This window comes from Amphibalanus amphitrite, unplaced genomic scaffold, assembly GCF_019059575.1.
Source record: "Amphibalanus amphitrite isolate SeventyFive unplaced genomic scaffold, NRLGWU_Aamphi_draft 000618F_arrow, whole genome shotgun sequence".
NCBI classification, from domain to species: domain Eukaryota; kingdom Metazoa; phylum Arthropoda; class Thecostraca; order Balanomorpha; family Balanidae; genus Amphibalanus; species Amphibalanus amphitrite.
Window position 1 is genome coordinate 217,094 of NW_024882112.1, and position 7,430 is coordinate 224,523.

Here is a 7,430-nt window from a genome sequence, read left to right on the forward strand (position 1 = left end):
CACTGAAATTCTCACACTATGTTCAAATTACCCCACGTTAAAAGTTATTTTGCCATATTTAAAAACAGGCTTCAAAAGCAAATTTCTTGGATTGAAGGCACTGATTAGGTCATTGTACAACAAAAGCCGTTGCGTATTAGGCGCTAGCAATGCAAGATTTTGCGCTGCAATGAAGTTGCAATGACGTGTTTTTAGGCGTTTTTACCTGCGAAATTGATTTTTTATAGTGTGCGTCAACATCTTCATTCCCTGAAACTTTAAACCCCATTCATATGATAGCCCTTTTAGTTAAGATAATTTCCCTCATTGGTCTTATTGTCATGCCACTTATGGATTTTCCGTAATTTTCTGTTTTTCACACTATGTTCAAATTGCCCCACATGTTCAAATTACCCCACCCTACTAGTGGTGTCAATTTCAGAAAACGTATGTCCAATGTCCGTCCAATGTCCAATACTTACGTCGACTGTCCGTCCAAAAATGTCCAAGCCAGCCATTTGTCCAAAGATGTCCGACATCTAGGGGAAATTGGGGCAATGCCGGAGTTGGGGCAAAGCCGAAATTCGAGATATTTCGAAAACCGTACGACATGGATGCCACCTGTCAGTGATGCTCTGAATCTTAACTGACTACAATTATCGCATGTTTGTTACGAGTCGTCATTCGGAATGCTTCGGCTGTGAGGGCGCCAAGAGCGTTTTCAAGGTACGTTTCCCTTGTACTACATGCGCCTTTGAAGCTGCATTTCTCACTCATTATGCTACCGTTTGTCTGGCCAATTCGGTCAAGTAATCTTCAGCATGTCTTTGCATAAGTGTGCTGCCTATTTGAAATTTATACAGCACGTTGAAAAGTAATAGGCCTGCAAATGAAAGTATGGCTGGCTGGGGTAATGCCGAAAACGTGCAATTACGCACGTTAATTAAAGCACGCTACGTGGACTTTACTGCTGTAGAATAGCAACGCGTATTTTTACTTTTTAGTCACACAAATTACACTTTCAACCGACACAACGGCCTGTTACCTATAAGGAATGATGTACCTGGCATTTTCTTATTTTATCACACAATTATAATTTCCAGTGTGCACCAAGCATCCTCAAGATCTTAAACGCGTGTAAACTTTGATGAATTCTGGATAAAGTTTGAGATAAAATGGCAAAACATCAATGTCAGCATTCCCCGTAGATCCTTTCTCCCATTTTCGGCTTTCCCCGCAGTCCGGGGCAACGCCGAAAAAGTCACTTCTTTGATATTTTTAGTTTTTGCGCTTAACGGTATGCGAATTCATCGAATGCGCCTGGTATGTTTGAAAGGCAAAAGACTGGCCTCTCGAATGACGCCAACAAGAATAGCTTATGTTGTCTTCCTTGCGTGCTACGGGCGTCAGAAAAAAAGTATTCGGCGTTCCCCCAACTTCCCCTACGTAATAGTTTACACTCAACACCGTTATTTAATTTGCTTTTAATGTATCGTTACCAACTCAAAAGTGTTAATCATATCGAAAGCTGAGCTTTCTTACGGAGCGAGCGAAGCGAGCGGAGTCTTTCCTTAGATTAACGGAAATTTCTGAGTATGAGCGGCGGACGCTTTTGCGAGGCTTATATCTCAGCAACCACTTGACCGATTTACATGCGGTAATTTTTGTAGGGTAGCTTCATTCCTTCTACCAAGTATTGGACTATTCCCGATGCATGTGGGTGACCCCTTATGCACGTGACACGTGCAAAACGAAGAGGTGTCAGTTTTGTAATTGTTGCAATATCTCGGTAACTACCTGACCGATTGCGCTGAAAGTTGGCATGTAGGTAGGCACCCACTAGGCACTGCATATCCATGTGCCAGAGTTGGGGTGCTGCTGCACGTACGCACGTGCAGGGGTCGTTTCCAGATCTCGAGAACGGCTCGACCGATTGCGCTCAAATTTGGTACACAGTTAGGGACCAGTTAGTAGGGTGCCACGCACAAGTCAGTTGGGACTCATTTTGCACGTGCGCACGTGCAGGGTGCCGCTTCCAGATCTGGAGAACGGCTGGGCCGATTGTGCTCAAATTTGGCACATCGCTAGAGACCGGTTAGTAGGGTGCCGTGCACAAGTCAGTTGGAGGTACCCCCTTGCAATTTCGCACGAGCAAGGCCCACCCTCTCGCTCGCTCCGTTAGTCGCCCCAAAAGGCGTCGTTAGGCGGCACGGGCGGACATCGATAGCAGCGCCTCTATCGGTCACTTGGAAAAGCTGGGCTGTAGGCGACGAAATACCGGCTGAGTTGTCACACGTTGAATAGGTTTATAGCCATCCGTCTTGTGAAAAAGTTGAACTTTTGCCTTTAATATTTCTACAGGCAATTTTAGAAGTGTCTTCACATGGATTACAAAACCGTTTAGATTATTGTATTTACTTCAAGCCTTTCCTATTGTTCTTGATGATGCGGGAACTATTTATAATTAGTGTTTCTAGCTTAGTAAAAGAACATACTGTGCAAACGATGAAAAAAGCATAAATGGAAGATTTCAAATGCAATTTTCTCTAACAATTAAAGGTAAATTCTCTACATATCAAGGAAAAGGTGCATGCTAACTGATAATTTAAAGTTCTTGGGGCCAGTTGTTTTCTTCTTTTCTTACGTCGCCCCAATGGCCCCGAATACACTTGTGATAACGCCTATCGTTATACTGGTAGTAGCCAATCAAGGTTAAGCACGATTACTTTATAAAAAATGGTGAGGTGTAGCCACTGAACTCTAATATATACTGGAAGGAGCATTGGTGACTTGTTTTTGTCTATCGATTTCCGCCATGTTGTGTATACCAGACATATAAATTGCATGTACGGTAGCAGAGGTGCAGTTTAGTGAGAGGTACACTACTCAAAAGTGCTGCTGCTTCATGCTTGCAGTTTGATTGCAGTGATCAACTTTTCGGGCTCTGGTATTAACTGGATAATTCGCCAGCTGACGCCGTATGGTGGCGCTAGTGGAGCAGCACCATATGACGTCAGCAGAAAACACCGTGAGCAGCTATGAAATGGGAGCGAGCACCACGGAAATATCGAAAGGTGATGGACATGTACTGACTTTGGTCATTCACGTACCACCAACACCATACAAAAACCATATAATATCATCAAGACTGATTCTAGAATCGATTCGTTCGGGTATTTTAAACACATAAAAAATGTTTGTTGCCCAATTCTGAAACAGTATAAGGATATTCTTGTTTCTTACTTTTACCTTGTGGAGTACTTTTACTTGCTTTCTAGTGTGCCCATTACTATCTTGAAATCTGGATTGCAGCGCTGTAGGAAAACTTTTTTTCATTTGTCATTTCTTCCACTTTTGAGCAGTGATAATTTATTTGGTTTTATACATTAAATAATGAAGACGGCTACTAACTTTTTAGGGATCTGCAGTGGCCCAGAGAGCAAAATCAGATATTTTCTAGAAACTTGAGGCCACTATTTTCTTATATGCTAGATAATATACTAATATTGACATGTAAAGAATGATACGGGTGTATAATTCTGCAGAAATATAAATTCAAAGCATTTAAATTTTTCAAGAACCTTTTTAAAATCTTCCATAATGACTTCTTTCAATACAAGGTGGAAGCAATTTCAGTTAACAATAAAGCAGCACAAGGCAGTACCTTGAGCTGCGATGATCCATAACCAATAGGCACCTGCAATTTGATTGATCTTCGAGATGTAACCTGCCTCTGTTCCCTGACTTTCCCTTTTCGTTGTACCGGGTGAAGTGAATATTCTGTGAATATTCTTCTGAGAGTCAGTTTTTAGTCCTAATTATGTTGTCAATCAGATTTAATTGGTTCAAAAACCGTCGTAGTCCGTCTCATTCGCAGTCTACATCTCCACATGCGCACCCATACATGCTCAAAATTTTCACTACGCATGTACTATGTACCCTGCAGCGTATCCTGATGAAAAATGTTTTGTTGAAATCAGAGACACTTCCCAAGGTAGGCCATAGTCCATGGCCATATATTTAAGTCAAAACAGATGAAACAGATAAACACAATTCCAATCATCAAGTCAACCAGCATCGACAATCTGCACATAAGTTCTAAACCTATTGATTTGCAAGACTACTTTGTATTCAAACTTTGTATTGCAGAAGGGTGGAAGCTGCATGGAATTATGCGACAATTTCAGCGTGCATCCACGCTCGAAAGAGCAGGGTTAATTGTAACAATGTCAATACCATAACAATAACGTAATTGTAGGTGTTGTGATTCGGTTGTCTCTTGTCTGTGCTGGCCATTGCGCGGGCGGTCCAGCGGCGGAACTCGGCTTCGCCGCCGTGGCGCGCTGGCAGTTGCTTCTTCTTCTTCTTCTTCTTCTGCATCCCACCGCCAACCCACTCAGGGGGGGGGGGGGGCGGCGGCGCAGGCGGGTCGAGCGGCGGCTCGGTCCGCCCAACATCCTCGATGAAGGTGACGACCTTCGTCGCCGGGCCGCCGAGGACGTCGACCAGGCGAGGGTCGACACCCCAGCGGCGGCGGCGGGCCGCCTCATAGGCCGGACAATCGGTCAGTAGGTGCGCCGCGCTGTCGGGCTCCCCGCACGCGGGGCATTCGTCGTCGGCTTCCGGGCTAATCTTGTGGAGCGTGTCACGGGTCAGCGGTGATGTGCCGGTCCTCAGCTGGGACAGCGTCACCGACCCCAGCGCGCCAGGGAGTCGTGGCCAGGCGTGGGGTCCGGGTGCGGGTGGGCAGCGGTTGCCCTCTGTCGCGACAGCTCCCGGACATGGCGCATGACGGCGGCCTGCGCACTCGACAGGTCGATCGGTGCGCTGTCTTGGTCGCCCGCCGTGGCCTCGCCAGCCAGGCGGTCGGCGGTTTCGTTGCCGTCCAGCCCGGCATGGCCTGGCACCCACTGGAGCACCGTCTCGGTGCCGTTCTCGGCGAGGGTGCTCAGCACTCAGCAGCCTCCACACCTCGGCGGCCAGGGCCATGGTCTGGTTAGCTGGGCCGCGGCCGAGTAGTTGGAGCCTAGACCTTGAGTCGGTGAGGAGGCGGACCGACTTGGTCGATGCCAACTCCCCGTCCTCCACGCCGGCCACAGCCGCGAACGCCTCGCGCATGGCGGTCAGTTCTGCTCTTAGGCTGGAGCAGACCGCCCCTGCAGGAGCGCGCACGGTCTCTTCTCTATTGAGGTGGTGGAACTGGATCAGCGCCTGCGCCGCCCTGTTCCGTCCGCCGCGAGCCGAGCCGCCCAACCAGATAGTGACGTCCGGGTGCGGGAGCTCTGCAATGGCTCGCAGGGCAGCTTCCCTGCGGACTGCAGGCGGGTCCGACCGGCGGGTGGCCATGGGCAGGTCCACCCTGAAGGTGATGCCGCCGCGGTGGCCCAGCCATGGCGGGTCGCAGCTGTAGAACGCCGAACCTGTAACACAATAGAATTGCAATTGTAACAAAGACCTGCATGGTCAGCACACATCTGCAGTGACTGTCATCCCAAGTTGGTATGAATTGGCACAAAGTTGGGTCATGGTAGCAGACGTAGCACAAGCTGTTGTGATATGCCATACCGTAGGACTAGGTCGTAGGTTGTAAATTTTAGGTTTAAGGCTGTAGGTTGTAGGTCAGGTTAGGTAAGGTTTGGTTAGAAAGACCCATTCTCGTGCATCCGGCAGCTTGTGCTACATCTACCTTACTTACCAATACCCAATTTGAACTCCCAAAATTGATGGCAAACAGGCTTTTTGTATAACAAGTGTGGTTAATTGTTCTAATCCCCGCTGCAATGTGAGGGTAACTGCTTTTCTACAACCACAATATTTGAATTCATATAGATAGGTGTTTTCATGTTCAGAAAATGATACAAAATATGACACAATTATAGCTCTGCAACTGGATAGTGGATACCAACCTCAACTAAAAGTTTCTGCAGCCTTATAACCTAACAAATGACTAAATTACCAAAATAAATCCCTTAGTACAATAGCTTGACTCTAAAATAACAGAAATTTTGCATGCAGACCCTGAAATGGAGGGTTTATGAAAAGTAATAAAAATAAACATTCACTAATATCAATATGTTGTTATAAATTTCATATGTAGCATAAGCGCCAATACTGCCTTCATTTACAATGTTGCTACTGTTTTCCACTCACAAACGCTGCCCTCCGTGGACAGCAGCAGCAGCAGTGAAACGTCACCCGTGGTGTGACATCATCGCCCATGACGTAATGGAAATCCAGTTGTTACCAAGGCCCAACTTTTCAAGACTTTGGTATACACAACATGGCGGAAATCGTTAGACATTCTGGCCCATATACGGCCAAGGCGAGTGCCTCCCCCTGGGTGTAGCAAGCGATTGTCCAAAGTTGTCCAAAGCCTGCTGTCATTTATCGGGGTTACATGAGCACAGTAAATACGTATTTAGCCGCTAATTCGAATTAGGAACGCATTACCGACTCATGTAGCCACCTGCTAGTACGAATCGGCGATCCGATCCGCGGTTACATGAGCAAAGCAAATACGTATCACGATCGGATTCACCGCTAATGCGAATCAGGAGCGTACTACCGACTCATGTATCCACCTGCTAATACGAATCGGCGGTCCGAACAAAATCCGCTGGGAAAGAGGCTTAGAAGCGAATAGGACCAAGATACGTATTACAGGAACTATTTCTTCGCAAAAAGAAACATTAAAATGCAAAATAATAGGTATTTTTTCATTTTCTTCCTTTGAAATAATATTTAAAAAAATATGTCGGTATTTTGTTAAGTTTTCAACAATAAATATAGTGAAAACCAAATAGTAAATATCCACATAATTTCAGTTGAAACATTTTTCTGACAGCACTACAGACGAATCAAGAGAGGCAATGGCCCAATGAGTCAAAGCAAGACAACTTTATGTTCAACTTTTTTTTGTTAAGTTAATTGAGAATGTTTTGAGCAGATTAAATGCAAAAAAGACATAAGATAATAAATTTTTAATTTAGTCACCTCTATTGCTACGGAAGTGCGCCACATTTGTATGCTATTCCGTTTGTAATGCGCATCGGGCCGAGAGCCAAACTAGATCCGTTTGACGTCACTGATACGAATTTGCTCATGTAGTCGGTGCACTGAATGCGTTCTTGGGGAGCTGATTCGAATTAGCGTAGTGCGTATTTGGAACGGATCGCTCATGTAACCGAAACGTCCGAGGCACCGTCCGAGGCACACGATTCGGGCCGTATTTCACAAGAACTATTCTTTGCTGACTGGAAGCGTCAAAATGCAAAATACTAAGCATTTTTTTATTGGCTGCCTCGTAGAAAATAGCAAAAAAAATGTTGGTATTTTGGTTTAGTCTTTGCATGTGAAATAAAATGAATGAAATATTTTGATAGATAATTTTTTCTGACCACCCTGCTGTCGCTGCATGGCGAATCAGTGCCCACTGACTTAAAACAAGAAAA